The sequence below is a fragment of the Psammomys obesus genome, unplaced genomic scaffold (assembly GCF_907164565.1).
Source record: "Psammomys obesus unplaced genomic scaffold, mPsaObe1.curated_primary_1811, whole genome shotgun sequence".
Lineage (NCBI taxonomy): Eukaryota > Metazoa > Chordata > Mammalia > Rodentia > Muridae > Psammomys > Psammomys obesus.
In genome coordinates this window covers 18162466-18183098 of record NW_026593286.1, presented here as the reverse complement: position 1 = coordinate 18183098, position 20633 = coordinate 18162466, and positions in this window count along the sequence as shown.

The window sequence follows — 20633 nt, the reverse complement described above, 5'->3', positions numbered from 1 at the left end:
TGTGCCACCATTTTTTCCACCTATCATCTTTTGGAAGAACCATAATTCTGTTATCTTCCTTACAGGCCTTCAGGCTTGTGAGGCCTTCATTAATCACTGTGGTAACTATCATCATTATCGGACCTTCAGTACAACTGTTTCACCCTCATATCACCATCAGCCTCTTTAGAATAGCCTAGCCTCCTAGGTCACCTCTTGGAGGTTTTAATGAGAGCAACGAACTAAAACCAAGACAGTGTATCTGTGAAGTATGTTATGGGGTCATGCTTTGCCAGGAAGTGGGATTACTGCTCCCTGCAAAGGGAGGAAGCCCAGGTTTGCTCCCTACTTTTCATGTATGTTATGGCAATCTGGGCAATCACAGGTTAATTGCCTTAGGACTGTATAGTCTTTGGTGAGAAATGGGATTTTTTTATTTTATTTATTTATTTGTTTTACTGTTTACAAGATTATTTCTCTTATTACTATGAACATACTTCAGGTTGGTCTTGTCTTAGAGTACTCTCACAAAAACTTCTTAAACTTGGATATTCATATGTAAAACTGGCTGTACTTAATTCATTATGTTAAATTAATCACAAATTCATATTCTTGAACTTTTAAATTAAAAAAGTGATCAATTGTATGAAAAGTTTTTTAAACCATTTATATATGGTATAATTTTTAATACACATTAATTTTAGATTTTCTAACTGCTAATTTCCTAATTATTTGAATCTCCTCGATAAATTCTCCTTTATCATAGGGCGTGTTTTCTACACGATAGAAGATTCCATTTGTTAAAATCTTACCTAGAAACTTTACACTCATTGCTTTAAGTGTATAAGAATTTTTTTTTCCTTTTTTGCTTTATCCTTTCCTATTAAAAGTTAATGTGTGATTTATTTTAGTTGTTAATTTCTTCACAAACCAGAGGGGAGGAGATTTTGGATTTAACTAAATCTATTTTCCTATTGTTGGCTCTTTTGTGTCTTTTTTTTTTTAAATTTTTTTATCTTGTTCTTTCTTCTATTTCATCAGCATTACAAAATCATCTTATATATGAAGAAGAGCCTTCCTCGAGGTGCGGATACCATCCGATGAGCCGGAGGCTTGCATGAAAGGCAGAGCCCAAGACACGGAAGCTTGTGCTTTGGGAGCAGTGGATTTTCTTGAGCAAGACATTTGTTTAGCTGTTGTCATTGCCTCTAGATTCTATAGCCTTTAAACATATACACCAATGACTTATGAAAGCCTCCGTGCCTGCAGCTTCAGACCCGGGCCACCTTTCTGTCTTCTTGTTTTAAGGCATCCAGATTCTTGGCCAGAGTAGCTCCGGGGTGTCCCTGGCTCTCTAGACTGCAGATGGCTATCATCTCAGTAACCCCTATTAATGCTCCCTTCCAATTATTTATACACTTGATGGTGCCATTCCTCTGCTAAACCCTAACCAATTGCCTGTTCCATTTGCAGAAAAGTCACTTTCCATTATCTTTTCATCCTTGTAGCTCTTATTATTTGACTTTGAAGTGTGTTATGTTGTTTCAGCAGATAGAAATCTATAGCCACTAATCTTAATTGTGAATTGTGCCTTTTGCACGATTAAAAAGTGATCTTCACACTTGATTTTAGCCAAAAGGCTGAGGCCTGATGAAAATGACTTTGCTCATCATAATGAATTTGTTGTTATAAGTTTTTTGTCTGGCATCTTTCTCTAGGCTTACTGAGTGCTTCCATTTATTGGAACGCTGTCTCTTCCTCCACAATTACCTTCTCTGTTTCATTTTGTTTTGGGTGTTTTTTTTTTCCAGTTAAAAAAATCTTAATGCTTAAGCCCATTTACATTTATTGATATGATTGAGATGCTCCGTTCAAAGTTTGTTTTGTTTCTACTTTGCTTAAACTTACAACACAGGCCCTAGGGAATATATGGCATAAGATTTCATCCTCTCATGCAAGTCTCCTATTTTATCCCGTGTCACACCTAGTATACTTAAAAGTTCACCATTGTTAAGTTGCACTGTTAATCTTCTTTTTCAGATAAATTTCATCCTTTAAGCACATGTCCCAGTAGATACATGGGTACAAGATTTCTTGAGCTCTTCTGTGTTTAAAGCTATTTTTCTACAGCTTCAATATTTAAAGGATTCTTTTTGGCTTACCTTTGAAATCTAATAATTTTCATAGGATAATTTTTATTCACTTGTTTACTTTCCTGTGCTGCTTTAATGCCCCTTATTATGCTATCATTCAAATTTGGTCTTCCTCTGGCACCTTGTAATTTAGTCTATTTTGTAAATGGCTTTCCTCTTTGTCTTCTGCCTTTCCTGAATGCAGTCAACCCAATTCTTGCCTTTTGATTTCCTCTCTTTTCATGTCTTGGGTGCTTTCTGTTTATGTGTGTGTTGCATTTCAGATTCATGGTGGGGTATTACAAATAGTGAGTGCTGTTTAAGGATCTTTTGTTCAGGTTAGAGTATTGTCTTACACTTTTCTTCAGCTTCATCATTGTGTGGGTCCAGACCAACTTTCATCAGCCGCTGTGCTCCTACAATCATTCTGCTTTCTCTTGATAAGAATTTATATGTACAAAGCTGGTTTGTGTCCCTACGTTTCTGTGGCGGGGCGTGGGGGGAGGTGTTGTAGGATTTATCAGATACATTAGAGAACACTCTCATCTGTCAGTGTAATAAAATATGGTTTTTATCCTGAATGATTCTGTTGGGGCTTGCAGTGGTAGAGAGTTTAATTGCCTACAGGTTTTCATATTAGAGTTTATTTTAAAACTTATTTATTTTTAAATTAAAATTACACAGACTGTTTTGTGTGTAATTATAGTAATGTATCACATGCCATATCATAATTTATTTCATTAATGAGTTGGGGGTTTTTTGCCTGCAAAAATCTCAAATTTCCCTCTTTCTTGTCACTCTTCCCTCTGAAGCATTACCTTCCCAAGACTGCCTGGCTCCTTCTACTTAGCCACTAAGTCCTCCCTGTTTGAAGTCAGTGCTTTGAACCAGCAGCACACCTTTCCACACACTGGAGTTCGCTTGTAGGAGAGATCCTTTTCTTCCTGGTTTGTTGTTGTTGTTGTTGTTGTTTTCCATTGTTTCAATCTTCTTCTACTCATTTACTTACCTGTGAATTCCTCTTGACTTCTGAGAATACTTGCAAGAATGAGTTTGGAAATAGCTCATTAAAACTTGGTGCTGATATCTCCATATGTAAAATTTTTACATTGAGTAAATTCTTAAGTTAATTCTAAGTTTGCCCTTTAGTTATGATGGCATATAAATTTTTATATTAATTAGGTTTTCTTCTTGAGTACGTTTTAAGGTTCCCTGGGAATTTGGGGTTAATACATCAGCCATTAACTACTCAGCTATTAAGCCTTTATAAGGTGTGTTTTCTTTTTTACACAGATGTTCATTTCAAGAACTTATCATACATACTGCTACAAGTAAATGAGAAATTTCCTTTCATTAATCTTTCTAGGAGAGAGGTGTGATTTTAGTCTTTCAAATTTAGACATGTGCTAAAAAACTGCTTTTGTTCCATACCCCCCTCACCAAAGATGGTTGTCTAGAATTAAAGCTAAGTATTATTATCCTCACAAAATAAAACTCAAGAAAAAAAATAAGCATACAGTCTATAAGTCAGGTGTAATTATGAACCTTTGGATATATTGCATGCAATTAAAGCCTGACTTACTCTGCAAGGGTGGTGTTGTGTCAGGGTACTTGGGCCTGCAATGGATAGTCCTTATCTGGGGTGTCTGATACTAAATAGAATCTCGAGCATGTGATTGTGGGTAACAAACAATCTCTCGGAGTATTTAACTTTCTCTAATATCTCCACATTAGGACATAATGCCTTCACTATTATATATATTATATAATATATATTATAATATATACATTACAGGATCTTCAAGGATGGTCTTCCCTCCTAGATTTTGAAGTAGCAAAGTAAGCATTCTACATTCACTCCAGCCTCATAGTGGATAAAACTTAATAGATGGTGATTCTGTAGTAAGTGGAATTCAGGACATATTAAATACATCTTTTAAAGGTCATTTTGCCTTATGTTAATTTTGCTTCAGAAATTTCAGTTTATCAAAAAATGCAAAATATTACAATAACTATTATTGCACCTTTTTCATGAAGGAATATCTTGTTCTGTTATTGAAGGTTTAAAAATATGTTTCCTAAGCTGCAGAATGCTGTTCCTGGATTTATCTGCCCCCTATTTCGTCTTGATTTATGATGTGTTATGTCCTATAAAGCCACTAGTAGGGCAGGGAGAGGGCTTCATGAGTAAAGTGTTTGCCACACAATCATGAGGACCTGAGTTTTGGTCTGTAGAACTGAAGTAAAGCCCAGAGGTGCGTGTCTTCACTCACAGCACAACTACAGAAAGATAGGAAGCAGAGACTGGGCAAACACGGGAAGCCTGCAGTTCAACTAGCCTGGTGTATCTGATTGTACAAGAGAATAGGCCCTGTTCATCTTACTAATATTTTTGTGTTGACTGTGTAACAAGAGCCCGTGAGAGAGTGATTTCAAACACACTAGCGTTTAAGGATTGTAGGCCTGATGTTGAAGAAGGAGGAGAGTAACTAGGTAACTGATCTGATCAAGAATATCAAGGCAGATGCCTAATTTATACACCTCTAAAATAAGTTATTTCAACTTAACTCATTTCTTGAATACTAGTAAAAATGTACCTCATCTGTATTCTATCATGCTTCTTTTTTTTTCTTTGAATTATATATTTATGCTTTATTTGTCAAATATTTACAAATAGAGAGATGTTTGGGGAGCTGGTTAATCCAGGGAATAGCCTTTAGTCAGGGCTACTTGAGTCTCATAAAGAGGTCTGGGATGGAAAAAGTAATTCTGCTAATGGGTTATACATTAGAAAACTCTGATCAAAGGATTCTTTTATCATTAAAATGCCCGGGAATGAGTACTGTGGTTTCTTGTGGCAGGTACCCAGGTTAATTTCTTAAGGATTTGCATTTGGGGAAAGATTGGCAAGTTAGTTATTTGAAGCTGAATTTATCTCTAAATCAGTTAAAGGAAAGAACAAACACCTGGCTGGTAAGACCAAAACCTTGAATTTGATGAATAGAGCTTGGTGAGATTTTACACTCTTGGTTTTCTGCAAGCCTGCTCTAAGTCAATGTTGGTCTGATCACCAGCAATTAAGAGGCAGTGGAATTGCCTTGGGTACAGAATGAGGACTTGTGGGTACACACACACACAAACACACACACACACACACACACACACACACAGGCTTATATACAGGCATGTAAAAAACTGGTGGGCCATCTTCCATAGTAAGTACTATAATTTATTTGAGAGATGAAAATAAAACACCTATTTTTGTCTGGTGGACAACAAGCTTTAGGGGTCATTTCAGAATCCTTAAATCTCTTCTCAAGTTTCTGAAAATAGCAATAGAGAAAGAACTCAAATTGGAGACACCAAGACTTACTTAGGGAAAATCGAGTTCAGAGGCCCAGAGACAGGAAGACAACCTACTTTCACAATGACTGTCTCTGGCAGGAAGAATTGGGAGCACCTCCCAACTGCATCCCAACTGGGAACCACTAATGGGAATAATTCCCTTGGAAGCAGCACTTCCCCAGCAACAGGGAAAAGCAGCCATTCATCACCACAGCTGCCCATTTGTGATAGTGGCAACCCAAGTAGGGTGGCTGGGTTTGGTAAACAAAAAGACAGGAGGGCCCATGAAATCTGAATCCCAGATAAACACTGAATAATTTTTTCAGGGATAAATACGTACGGCCCATGCAAATGTTGAGGTTATCCCTGTATCATTTAAAGGACATGTTACACAGGGCATGCTCATTCTAAAGTTTAACCATTGTTTCTCGTCATCTGAAATTCTAATTTTTGTGTGTCTTGTGTTTTTCCGCCAACCCTAAGGCCAGTACTCCTCCTCCAGACTTCCCTTCAAAAAGAAAGAAACAAACAAGCCAAGAAGGATCCTTTCATCTAATAAGAACACACTAACTACACATGAAATCTAGGTTTCTATAACGTAAATATCATTTTATCAACGGATATCATGAACAAAATAATTCTATGCTTAAAACTGTCACTGGAAAAATGTTTTAAAACAAATATGTGTCTTTTGACAATCCAAGCTTTTGTAGATAACATGCAAAGAAAATGGTAATCCCTTTCTACTCATTATTCTCCCACCCTGTGGTCTGAAACTGATCAATACTCACAGTTGATGTAGGTGCATGTATCTTGGCTCATTTATGGTATTGTGCATACTTCTCTTAGTAATTTTTTATTAAAGTGGTTCTTTGTCAATTTAATACATGTGTATAATACGTTCTGGTTACTCTTTCCCTATGCCCTCTCTAACCTCCTTCCCACCCCTGTTAATCCCATTTTTTTCCTACCTGTACATCTCCCAGATTGATGACTTTTGGGTTTATTAGATGAGTGGCTTGTTTCAACCAGGACCCTCTGTATGCTGTTGGGGTAGAGCTAACCATCGGAGCTTGGAGAGGGTACACTACTAAAGGAAACAACCCCTCCCCCCCCTTTCCTTGAGTCTGTCTGTACAAAATAGTTCAGCAGGAAGGGGAAGGGCTCCCAGAGGTTCTTCTCATCCTTGTGTGGCTCTTGCCGGACCCATTCTTGTGCAGATTCAGTGAAGTCACCCATAGGTATTGAGAATCTGTGAGAATTTGGTAGCTTTTCTCCCTACTTCTTGGCTCTGAGAACAAAGCCTAATTCTGTTCTTGAGATAAGTTGATGTACTGTTGAACTAGGTTGTGTCCCCTAAGGATCCTTTTCCCCATGGAGTTTTATAGTTCTTCAACGCCGAGAATACAACAGTCACGAGTCACATGTGGTCTCTGAGCACTCGACATCTGTCTTGCCCAAAAGAAGATGTGTCATCGTATGTCACCACACTTGAATATGAAGATTCAGTTGCAAAATAAAGAGTTTCCAATCTTCCCTTAATAGTTTTATACCACCCATTGAAACGGTAATAGTTGGGATACGTCAGATGTAATGCATTGTTAGAACTAATTTTATCAGCCTATTTTTTTACATTTTAAAAATGGAAGCAGATGTGTGTAATGCTGGATGAGTGAGCATGTGTTTGCTTGGGGAGGTCTTAAAAACCTTTGTAATTACTTCCTTTCTCTCCTAAGACTTGTTCAGCGATTTCCTGAGCAGGAGAAAAGGAGCTGTGACGTGTTACTTTCCTTATTCCTGGCTCTTGGAGTCTGATGTCTGCCGTGACTTGGGCATGAATTGTCGCCACTGAAACGCCTGTTGACATTTGGCTTCCAAAGAGGCATCATTAAGACGTGGTGAGAGCGGTGGGGAGGTAACATTAGAGGGATTAGAACTTTTCTTCTAGTAATGGTTTCTCGCTCTGGCGAGGGTAGAGAGTTACAGAACCATAAAACAAGGCTACATTGTGCTTTGTCCCGTTCACATGCCCACTCCCCCCTCCAAGTACCGATTCAATAAAGGCCCTTATCAGGTGCAGCTGTCATGCTCTTGGGCTTAGCCCCTCCAGATCTATGAGTCGAGATAAACCTTGATTCCTTATAAAGTACTCCTGAAACAGCAACAGAAAATATCCTAAATTAAGTCGCTGTCCTTGCTCCCAAGATGCCTTGATTATTCTCTCTGTTAAGGTCAGAAAGATTCTGACCTCCCTCTTGGAGTCCGGCTCTACCCTTATGGCACTTTAAAGCTCTTCCAGTACTTCCTCCTCCTCCTCTTCCTCTTTCTTCTCCTCCTCCCAGTGTCTGACTTGGGAGGCAGAAAATATAAAGGAGAAAGCAAAAATGAGAAAATGTTGATTCCAGAGGTTCAGTCCAAGAGATGGTTTCTCTCGCAGTTGATTCTCATCCAACTGAAACCAATATTCTCTCAGCATTTGTTATTGGTTTGGAAAGGGAATTGTGGTGGTGGGGTGGGGTTGCTATGACTGTTACACTCTCTTGAAAAGAACATCTACTAAAACAGTTTTTGAAGGTAATATATTGACTAATAAGAAGACATCGGTAGTGACCATGAGAATTATGGAATGGAAGAAAGAATGATCATGTAAGTCACAGAGGAAGATAATAGGGTACAGCCTTCTGAAGGGACTTGTTTCCTACCCACTAGACTCAAGTCCTGGGAAATACACACACACACACACACACACACCCCTCTTTTCTTTTGCAATGTACCTTTGTTCACATAAATTATAGACCTCTCCCACCGATGCACTCACTCAATCCTATGCTCTTACGCACCACAAGAGATTTACTGAACTGACAACTTGTTCTGCAAAGGGGCTTAGAGCAGCAGTTCTTAACCTTCCTGACACTGCAACCCTTTAATACGGTTCCTCATTTTGTGGTGACCCCCAACCATAAACTTATCTTGTTGCTACTTCATAACTGGGATGTTTGCTGCTGTTATGAATCATAGTGTAAATACCTGATGTGCTGAATATATGATATTTGGGGGGGATCCCAACTCACAGGTTGAGAAGCATTGCCCTACACTCTGGGAATATGGGTTGGATATTTTAGGTTGAACCTTATAAACTGGTATCGGGTCATATGCAGTTTCCTGGTTTTATATGGTTTGACATCATTTTTCATGCACAGAAACATATTTTGCGACCCACAGCAATCTAGTTGTGAAGTGTACCATTCTAGAACCAGACTTGTTATTTGTGTGTTGTGAAAATGTGTTGAGACAGGATTATGCTGTTACATAGGCTATTTCAAACTCCTGATTCTTCTGCCTCAGCCACCCAAGGCTTTCCACTTTTGAAAGTCTGAGTGAATTTTAACTTAATTCTCTGAACCTTATTCTACCCATATGAGAATGAAGGTAATTCATAATTCCTGGAGTCACGAAGTTCAAAAGTTAAATCTTCATGTAGAACTTCCAAACATTTCCCCTCACAGTTGGCATGCAATATTGTTTTGAGGTCTGGTCCCTGTTTCTATAAAAAGTCCATGAATATATATATCTCCATTTGCAGAACAACAAAGCTAATTCTGTCAAACAAGAACAAAAAAATAACTAAATAAATAAATAAGTAAACCTCAGTTAATAAAAGAAAATGGTCGGGAACTTTGCTGCCCCTCTATTTCAAAGGGAAAAGCCAAATTGACGGGGAGAAGGAACTCAATTCAAGGGCAGGACAGCAGGAGACAGGTGGTCCCCATGGCTCCCTTCCCCATGGGGCAGGGTTTTATTGTGTAGGGATTACCTGTCTGAGTGCCCTTGTGAAGAAGCCACGTTGAGTTTCGTATTTATGCAAGGAAGGCCTAAAGGGAAGCACGGCCACAGAGACCAATGAACAGAAAGATGGGCATGCCTAATTTATAGCCCAGCAGCTGGGCAGTGTCGGCTCTGGTGGGGACACACTGTGGATTTAACACAACCCGGTGGAGTCTGGATCCAGAAGTCGAAGAAACCGTTGACATTATTAGCAATCTTCTGGCAGAAAGATTGCCCCGGTTCCCGACCTTGCCAAGGTAGCTAATCTTCTTTGGTACTGCCTTCCGAGAAGCGCCTTGACTTTGAACTATAACCTGCTTCTTGCATGATCGCCTCTGCCACCGAGGTCAGCCTTGTGAGCCACACAAGGGGCCAACTCAGGGGCCGGTTTACGAGACAAGGAAAAAGCAGAGGAAAATTCAAGATGTTGAATTAGATTGGCTGCTTGCCCCCCAAAATTGCACTTAGAGGTGCTAAAAAGAAGCCTAATGTCAAAACGGAGTGTTGGGTACAGAAAGGGGTGGAATTATCTCCTGCCTTTGGTGAGGGTGATGCATTTTTGTGTGATGCGAGGCCTGTCTTTGCCACTCTGAACCTCAGTTTCACTATCTTAAGAAGCTTTGCAGAAAGTTTGCCTTACGGGTGGTTGTGAGGCTGAAGGGCAACTGTGAAATTGCCAGGCGCACCTGACTTTATTTTCCTGGTCTCTGTATGCAGAAAGTCCTTCCAGGAAAAGCTATCAGCTGGGCACTTGCAGTCACCCAGCTAGTGAAAGCCAGTGCCCTTCCCCACCCTTCCCCCAACCCTCGCTCTGGGCCCCACACCCACCCTTGATCCTCTTTTCTTGGCTTTTCCCCAGAAGGCCTCAGGGCTTCCAGGCTTGCTGCCAAGCCAGGAGAATGCTGCAATTGGCTTTCAGGGGCTCCACCCCCACCACTGGCCTCTACCACCTCAGCATGGCAGCCTTGTTCCCTGCCCCACCCTAGATGATAAGGTTTGTGGTGGCCCCAGCCTGCTGTGCCAGTACTTGCAGTAGGATTCATCTCAAACCACCATCAGCAATCTGTGTTTATTTGTGGCATGCAGGGGAGCCAAGGGCTATGAAAAGAACTACATTCTAGAACGCTCCATGAGCCCTGTAGGACTGTCAATCAAACCCTGTACCTGGAAGGAGACCTGGGCTCCCTCTTTCCAGCTTTTCACAAAACAAACCACCGACTAGTCTTGGACCTTACTGAATTTGAGAAGCCTTTGGGAAAAAAGGATTGGAGATTTAGAATACCAAATTTTATGATTTTTTTTTTTAAATTTACACTTCGATATTTCAAGGTTTTGTTTTGTTTTTTGTTTGTTGTTGTTACTTTTTGTTTGGGTTTGTTTTTTTGGTTTTTTGGGACAGGGTTTCTCTGTTTAGCCCTGGCTGTCCTGGAACCCACTACATAGACCAGGCTGGCCTCAAACTCACAGAATTCACCTGCCTCTGCCTCCCTAGTACTGGGATTAAAGGCGTATGCCAGCACTATCTGGCTGATATTTCAAGTTTTTATTGAAACACTTTATATATGTGTGTAGATAAAGAGGCATAGATGGTAAGAAAGAATTACCCTTGGCCCAGGGCTCCTGCTCTGCTTACCTGTGCCCACAGCATCTTAGGGTACAAGAACTAAATTTATTCTTTAGTAGCCCTTTCAGAGTGTTTATTTCAACTGGGAACAAGCTATGGCCGGCTCACACCAGCTCGGAAGAGCCTGTTTTTTTCACAACCCCGTTCCAGCTTCAAATTCAGTGACTTCCAGTCACACTTCAAATCAGGGCTGTAGGACTTCTTCCACCACAGAGGTCTGTGGTCCGTAGCTGGTGAGTAAAATAAGCAAGGCGTCCCATCTTCTCTCAGAGAGACAGTTTTGAAACACCTGTAACCCACTGCATCGTCCTCCTACTAGACAAAAACAAGATTTAAGTGATTTTCTGAGCAGATCCATCCAATCAAGCAAGAAACTCCATTTACAAGTCTACAACACTGCACTCTTCCTTCTGGAAACCCTCATGTATTCGACAACCGCCACACCCCCCCCTCTCCATCTCCTCTCTCTCCTTTTTGTTAGCAGACTGTTCTCTGCAAGTATCTTTAAACTATTCCCTGAGAAGGACAGACATCCAGGTGGCTGATGTGCAAACCACAGCACTTCCTGGAAAGAAACCTGTGGTCTGGTCCGTGTGGTCAGTGCGCCCTCCAACAGCTTCCCTGGCCCCCTTAGGCTGCGGTCGTCTCCTGGCTGTCCCTGTCAGCTGGCTTCCCATAACCTGTGACTTTCTTCATGTATCATATTTGTGGATGACTGCAGACAGCCCTGGGAACAGACAAAATACCCATAATTTTACAGCAGCAAGGCCACAGGCCAACGCGAGAGCCCTTCTCTTCCCTGACTCCTCTCTTCTTTGGACACAGTGGGTCAAGTGATGGCCATGTCTCTTCTGACTCAGAGAGCTGGCTTTATTCCACAGAGCACTCCCTTCTGCCGCCACTGCAGCAGATTCCATTTTGAGCCCAAGAAGAGGGGGAGGGGCAAATACTAAAGGAATCTTTCAAAAACCCTCCACCTGACCCCAGTCTGAACAAATAATGAATCTTCAGAAAAAGCAGCTTGTTGATGGGTCCGGGCTGTGCCTGTGGATTTATGAGGTGACATCAGTTTGAAGACGAGGTGCAGGGCCTGAGCTGCGGGTGACACACTCCTGGATTGTTTTAACGGGCCAGCTCCTGAAGGACACCAAATCCCTCCCCGAGCTGAGTGTTATTAAAGTGGCAAAGATGGAGAGGAGAGCTTTCCCAGATAAATCAGCTTACTTGCTCCGGGCTCGCTTCCCATTACCCCGCCTACTGGAAAGCACTCCCTGGGGGAAGGAAATGAAGGACTGAGAAGTGCTTGCAGGTACATGCTTAATGCCTTAAACTCTTGCTTTGTGTTAACAGCAATTCAGGGGCTGAGCTTTAAAGAAATAGATGGATTCCCAATCTGACCAATTTAAATAATCCCTGAGAGAGAAGAGAAGGGAGACTGAAGGGAGGATTTATGTCCTTGGTAACTAAAAGGCACAGCAGAGCTTAGCCTGGAGGCTAGTTCTCTGTACTCAGAATCACAGAGCAACTCAGAGAGAAGATCCCCATAAACCTGATGTAAAGAAGTCACTGGAAGAGAGAGGAAGAAGAGAGAAGCGGATGTGAGCAGGAGGGTGGAGTGGCAAAGCTCCTGGAGACAAGAGGAAATGGAAAATACAAGTCAGGCAGAACTGTGTTCCTACTTTACACTTTAACCCTCGTAACACGTTTGTAGATCTGTGCGCATACAGCAAGCAGGTGTGTGATGGTTGTACCTAAGCATGCGTGTCACTCTGATAGGCTATGTGTACATTTACGTAGGTCTAGGAAATGCAAAGGCAGAGAGATATACTTGCATCTAGCATTACATAAATATGTAGTAATTAAGGAGAAAAAAGGCCTCAGAGGCTCCATGTGGGAACAAAATAACAACACGCTGTGACTGAACAGGGTTTGTGTGTGGTGGGTGACGACATAGACATTCTTTCAGTGGAAGGAAGGGAATTTAGTTGTCCTAAGAGAACTTGTCTCTTGAGAAGGGAGAAAAATAAGAGGCCCAAATGTGAGTCTGGATCATCTATGTTTTCTGGGGAAGTCAGAGGTACTGGTAATCATGTGAAAAACCAAGGAATGCTTTGATAGCCATGCTGTGAGCCCTCCTGTCTATATAATAAACTATTTAGAAGTTTCCAGAGGGTGAGAACACGAAAATAGAGTGTCCACAAATTGCATGAATGAAATGGGTTTCCAGAGAGAATGTACTAGAATCAGGACAATGCTTTGTGTGGTGAAATCTAAATAGGAGCTATTCATTCATTCATTCATTCATGTATTTGAAGAGTAAAATAATGAACCAAATAGAGACATCACTGAAAGCGCAAGATTCTTGTACAAGCTTTGGTAGTAGCTGGGATGTGTTGAAGGGAAATCTAGCTGCATGCACCATTTTGGGGGATCACATTTCCCATATCAAAACTCTGGTACTCAACTGCTGTTGGTTCTAGGCCTGTTCTTTGTGAAGAAGCCGTGTTTGATACATTAATTTTAAAACATGCATTATCCTGCATAACTTTTTTCATGCTTAACACAATACTTGAAATTTACTGTCTTGGGCAATTTCAAGAGCACAGTAAATTGCTAACAGTATTCTCCATCTTGCAGAGTGGGATTCTTGAATGTGCTCATCCTTTCTCATTGAAGCGCTCTCCTTTGACTAACATCTCCTCAGCCGCAGAACTCCACCACACCTCCTAGTCCAGCTCCCGGTAACCCACTTTGTGCTCTGATCCTAACTCATACATAAAGTCAGGTGGTATCTGTTTCTTTGCTGAGCTCACTCGCCAGGTCATCACAAATGTCAGGATCCCATAGGTCTGAAGGTGAGGACTTTTTTTGTTGCACATCTTTATCCATCCACCGATTGATGGATGAATTGATCAACACTTCCGCCAATGGTTTGTCTCATAGATGGCGAGTGATTCTACAAAGAGCATGAGAGCAAAAATGTGTCTATGCACACACTAGTTTTATTTTCCTTAGAGATGTACCAGCACATGAGATCATGAGTTTTAAAGTTTTCAAGTATATGACACACTACCTCCTATACAGAAGTGCCTATACTTCTGTGCAATATCTGTGCATACCCACAACCGTTCCTTTATGATGGGCTTTGCTTTGTGCTAAAGTGGATGAGAATTCCACTTGATGGTAGGATTAATGGGGTGGAGATACAGGAGGCTGGAAAGGGGGCCTGCCGCTACTGCTGTAGAAGGGGTACAGCGCCTGTCCATTTTATTTTTTGTAGACTTTCTTTGTTGCGTCCCTGAAGGCCTAACAAAAGGAGCATCAGCACCAGAGATGGAAAAGCAGGGTGCATATAGTGAAGAGTGTTTTCAGACTTGGGCGGGATAAATGGAGGTGGCAGCTCTCTGCAAGCCCTGATAAAATTACTTTTTGGCTGAAGGATCTTATAAACCCCAATCTTGTATCAGAGCAGTGCCATTTCATGCCTCCATTGCAAGCATTTTTCTCTCTGAAAAAAATCAGTGACCCAAAAAAAGCATTTGGTGGTGGGAAGGGGCAGGGTCCCCGGGCTGATCTTGGTGATTGAGGCAGAAACACTGGCTGCTCTGGATCTGGCTGGGGAGAGGAAGGGAGGCATGACTGCTGTTTGGAGAGGCCTGTCATCAGTTGGCAAGGTCGGAGCACTCAAGTCTTCTGTCAATAAGCACTTTATGGGGGGAGATAAATGGATTTAGAGTTGATGGTGGGAGGAGGTTAGACATTATCTGAACCCTTCCCCCAAGCTGCTTCACCGAAGTGCTCAAGGACACAGACCATACATTGAGGAGGGCATGGGTGGGAAGGAAGCTAGACTCTCTGCCCCTTTTGGAAAACAAGCTCCAGTGTTCTGGCTAGCGGCAATAGGCAGCCTTAGAGAGTCAGACCTCCGCAGCTTGCTTCATTCTTAGAGGTGGCAGGGACTGTGATGAGTTCGTTACTGTCTTTATGAGAACAGAAATAACTGCTCACCTGAACAACCAGCACGAATTCGTGTAGAGGGACTGAGCTGTGGTTTTGCCTTTGACCCTCTGATACACTCTGCTCATTATACTATGCCCTGCTTCACATATAAGGGAAGAAGGCCCCACCAGCATTAAGATAGATTGTTTTGGCATGCAATCAACAAGATTTGGGTACACAATAGGTGGAGTGTTTAATTGAAGAGAAGGAGACCAAACATCATTCCAAGTGTTGAATCTTGCTGGATGGAGGAATGATGGAATCATAAATAAACAGTGAAGTCAGGAAAAAAAAATACATTGATGACAGGATGTTACGGGCTTGGTTTGGGCCACATTGCGTTTGAGGTCCTTAGTAGAATGTATTAGTAGTGAGAACAAACACCATGGCATATCATGTTCAAGAAGAAAATAAGTTCCAGAGGTACATGGGTGCGTATAGGAGGAAGGTCGCTTGCCCAAGCACACGTGTATAGAGACTGGAGGTTGGCATCAGGGATTTGTCCCTATTGTTTTCCACATTGTGCTTTGAGACGGTCTCCCACTGAAACGAGAACTCATCATTTCAGCCAGACTGGCTGCCTAGCCCATGGGATCTGCCTGCCTCCTCCCCACCAGCACTGGGGTCACATGTGTGGATGTCTGGCTTCAAGGTAGATGTTGGGGATCTGGATTAAGGTCCTCATGTTTGCACAGCAAGCACTTTATCCCCTGAGCCACCTCCCTACCTTCTGCCCTTGATCCTCCTTGAACTTCACATGCAGCCCTTACAATACCACTGTTGAATCCCAAGCTGAAATCTGGCTCACACTTCATGGAACAGCTAGACTTAATGCCTACAACTTAAAGTCTATTGTTACCCCCTCAGCTGCTTATAAACCCTTTGACGAGCCAGTACAATGCCCAGAAGTTTCTAAGGTTCAAATCCAAACTCCTCATGAGCTGCCTGTGAGATCACAGGCAAATAGCTTTTCATTCCACATCCACCCCCCTGGGTCTGAATAAATGGAGATTATTAGTCAGTTAGTAAATGAGATAATATACATTTAATCTAGTGTCTGAAATGTTTAAGCATGTAGGAAATTCAAAGAATTGTGACAGATGCTGTTGGTAGCCCACCCACATCCCCATCTACACAGCTGCTTGTGGAAAACATTTGTAGCTCTCTACATAACCACACTAATATTCTGAGTTCTCATTTAGGGCAGATCAGAAGTGTCTGAGACATAATCTCCCAAAAAGCCACCCTCAGCCAATGACAGATGGACAGTTAATGGACGGATGCCCCTTGTCTGCCATAACGCTGAAGCACATTCCATACCCCTGCCAGTGTATATTCTATTGTCTCCCGGAGTCCAATAGCAATTCTAACACCAGCTGGCCCCCAGTAACGGGAGTGTTGGGCCCCCTTTATCAGCTTGCCTCCCTTTGCTCACATACTCTCACTCTCCTAAGTACATTTCCAGAGATCATTTACCAGTGACACTGCTTGGACTTGTCTTCTCATCTCAGAGGCTAGATGAATCTAAATCCATGCCAGGGCTTGCTGCTAGCAGCAGCTTCTTTCCCTGAATCTAACAGCATGCTTTGCTTCCACAGTCTTCTGGTTGTCAGCCTTCACCCTGAGAATGCTTCACAGTCTACAGAAAAGCTAAAACCAGATTCCAAGTACCAACAGGGCCTAGTACAGAACGTAGTGCGGAGAAGTCATTTTGTCTCCCTGGAAAGATGAAGAAAGAGTTCAAAGAATTACTTGGTGAGTATGAAAATAGAGCAAAACCTCTTATTGATTGGTCACTAGGCACACCCTTCCCCCTGGGGACAGATCTACTTCCTACATCCTACAGAAGCCACTCCAGATTCACTCTTTCTGAACTCAGGACTCCACACTCACCTCCAGTTGCTTTCCTGGAGATATTTACCATTACCTCATCACCATCTTCTCAGGTCAATGGTCTTGTGTAACCTGCTCCTATTATCCAAATATGGAAAATATTTTACAGAGATTACATTTTGGGTGTGCCGCTTCCTGAAGACCTCGAGGTTCCTACCTTAATCGCATTAGCATGTTTTTCAGATCACCCTGTGCGGTGGGGGGTGTGCTGGAGGGGGAGAAACACTGGACCCCTGATGCTGGCCTGGGGTGTTGTTTCTTGTAACAGTCAGTCAGGAAAATCTTCCTCCCCGTGCTCCTGCCCTGACCTCTTGCTGAACTCTACCTCTGGGACCTTGAGATCTGTCTTAAGAAGAAGATAAATTCTGGAGTCGGTGAACTGTGAACTAGTGTGCACCAGAGCTGCAGGATTAACTGCAGGCAATGGTCCTGCTGCCGGGTAACACTCGCCACCACGTGTTAGAGATTGGCTGGTGTCTTTGTGTTCACAGCTCTGCCTGTCCCCACGAGCCTTCCTTGTCCTTTCTTGGGGGAGTTTCTCTCTTGAAGTTTGATGTATGGACCTCCTATATGAAATCAATCATTCACTCATTTAATCAGTCTCTCTCTCTGTTCATGTGTGTATAGGTCCATGTATGCATGAGGAAGCTAGAGGACAACCCCACAGTTTCAACCCATCTTTTTCTTTTTTTTCCCAGTCTTTCACTGACCTGGAATTTGCCCATGGTTCCTCTGGTCTCTGCCTCCCAATGCTGAGATTGTAAGTACACACCACAATGCCCATTTTGCTCTATCTATCTATCTATCTATCTATCTATCTATCTATCTATCTATCTATCTATCTATCTTCTATTGTAGGTTCTGAGGATTGAACTTGAGTCTTCAGGATTCAAAGTCAATCATTGTATCAACTAAGCCATCTTCCCCAACCCCTAAAAGGCTTCTGATACTGTTCAGATATTCAGAGTTGACTGTGGAAGTACCTTAGTCTGTACTTTAACAAGCTGCTCTCTGGGTAACAAGGTGACAAAATGATCAAATTATCGTATTGGTGGCACCGTATGAAGGAAACCCTTGAATCCAGGGGCAGTTGATGACCCTGTGGATGTACCTAATGCATAGTCAAGAGTATAGTGTTCTCCTCAATAGGATGACACCATGGCACAGACAACTTTTGATTGTAAAAGTCTCTGAGCCTCTGAGGTAACTTAAAGTCAGAGCAACACTGGATGGGCACCTTTCCAAAAACATGGTCTTTCTGAAAATCATCTGTGGGGCTTAGCATTGGAGGACACTGCACTGTTCGTCTTGTTACTTTACTTTTTCTTTTCTTTTCTTTTTTTTTTTTTTTTGAAACTCATGTGCAAGTTCAACTTGGTCCTTCTTCCATATTCCACAATTTCGTCCCATGTCTATGCTACTTTACCCTGGATTTACATGGTAATTTGTTCTTAATTCCTTCACATGCTGCTCTCAGAAGACAAACATTACAGGGTCATCATTATATACTCTTGGTTTGATTTGTATCCTTGCAAAATAAATAGTATGTTGCTCCATGTATTTTAATTCCAGCAAATTGTGTTTGTCTGTAGAGCTCATCCAACACTTACCCTGCTGTTAAGCATTGCATTTAATGCTGCGTGGTCCTTTATTTTGTTGCTCTTTTTGGTAAGCAGCTCAGAGATGGCTCCCAGTGATGGCAGCTGTTAGGTAAACTAAGGAAGCACATAAAATCTAAGGGCTGAAAAAAAAAAAGACTAAAGTATTGCAACTTTAAAAAAAAAAAAGAGTAATTTCCTCAGAACCTTTATTTTTTTTTTTGAGGGTGGACAGTCTTTGAGGGGAAAGGAAGAGGAAGACGATTTGAGAATTGGGTGGTTTTGATGGTAGGCAAAGGAATATCTTCAGGATAAACATAAAGGCTGACCTGCAGGATAATTTGAAGGTTCAGTGTCTTGTCTTAGAAAAATACTCAGCTATTTCTTTCTTCTTACCCAGGTTTCAGGCAGAAGAAGCAAGGAGCCTGAAAAAGAAAGCCTTGTTTGAAGCCGCATGGACACATCTATAACTATTAAAATAATGTTTCTCCGTTTGGATTGAGCAAATGTCCTCAAGTTCCTGAGAATGTGTGCAGAGACCCGGCATCCATGAGAAGACCTGTCATGTTATTTTTTTTACAGTAGACTGAGATATAGTTGGAAGTCACTGGACTGTGGCTGTGCTACATCAAAAGGCATTTCATAACAGAACAGAACCATGCCCCATTTACAGTAATAGCATGCAGAGCTCTGGCTGCTGAGGGCAAATAAAATGTGTTCTTGTAACATAAACAGCCTCACCTTCCCTCTGAAGACTGAAGGGCCATGAAAGATTTATTTATGTGGGCTTTTGAAACATGAGGGCACGTGCAAAAACATGTTAAACATACATTTAAGCACACAGACGGTCATGGAGACTAGTAAGTACAGAAGAGAGATTGTACTTAATGAAATGTCAGTTCTAGAATCTTCTAGTAGATACTGGAGAAGAAAATATCAGAGGCACAAAGGACATTAGAAGGATTCTGGGTTCAGGCACCTCACTATTTTTTACTTTGTTCCCCAGTGATTCTTGGAAAGGTAAAGTGAATGTAAAATCAAAATTAAAGTCCTCACTTAAATGTTTTAGCATCTAGTTTCATGATCTTACAAATAGTCATAATTTTGTGCAACTATCATCATCTTCCTCATCTAACAGTTTCCTATAAAACTAAAAATCTATACCCATTAAACACTTAACCTCTCATTCCTCATCAACCCCAGCCCCTGTCAACCACCGCATAATTTTCTGCTTCTATAACTGTGCCTATACTACATAAAATGGCTTATCTTAGTTGCCAACTTGCCCTACCCAGGAAGAGGAAAACTCTCAAAGAATTGTCTTGGTCAAATTAGCACCCACTGACATGTCTATGGGGGCATTTTCTTGACTGTTGTTTGACTTAGGAGGACCTAGCCCACTATGGGTGGAGCCCGGAAGATAAGCTTGGCAGGACAAGATAGGTGGCCAATGGTGAGCTCAGGAGCAAAACAGTAAGCAACCAGCCTTTCTGGTCTCTGCTTCAGATTCCTGCTTTGCTTCCCTTGACAATTGACTTGTATGATTATATAAGCCCTTTCCTCCCCAAGTTGCTTTCGGCAATGGTTTTTATCATAACAGAAGGCAAACTAGGAAGGACACTGTGTGTAACAAACAAATGGAACCTGACAACATTTGTCTTTCTATTGACTGCTATGGCATGCAACATAATGCCCTCAGGTGACTGACATCAGAATTTCCTCTCTATGGTTTGAATTGGTATGGCCCCCATAGACTTGTGTGTTTGAATGCTTGCCTATAGGGAGTGGTGCTGTTAGGAGGTGTGGCCTTGTTGAAGGAAGTATGTCATTGTAGGGGCAGGCTTTGAGGTCCTCTATGCTCAACCTACTCCCAGTGTGGAAAACTATTTCCTTCTACTGCCTGCTGATCAAGATGTAGAACTCTTGGCTCCTCCAGCACCAAGTCTGCCAACACACTGCTATGCTTCCCGCCATGACAATAATGGACTAAACCGTAAGCCAGCACCAGTTAAATGTTTTGTTTTATGAGAGTTTCCATGGTCATGGTGTCTCTTCACAGTATGAAAGTCTAACTAAGACATCATGTATACACTACCCTGTGTTTATCTATCCTTTTGTGGGTGAATGCCTGCTACCCTGGCATTGTGGCTGAACGAACTACACTGTGATAAACTAAGTATATAAGCATGTCTTCAAAATTCTGTTTTCAGTTTTTCTTTCAGATATACATGCAGGAAA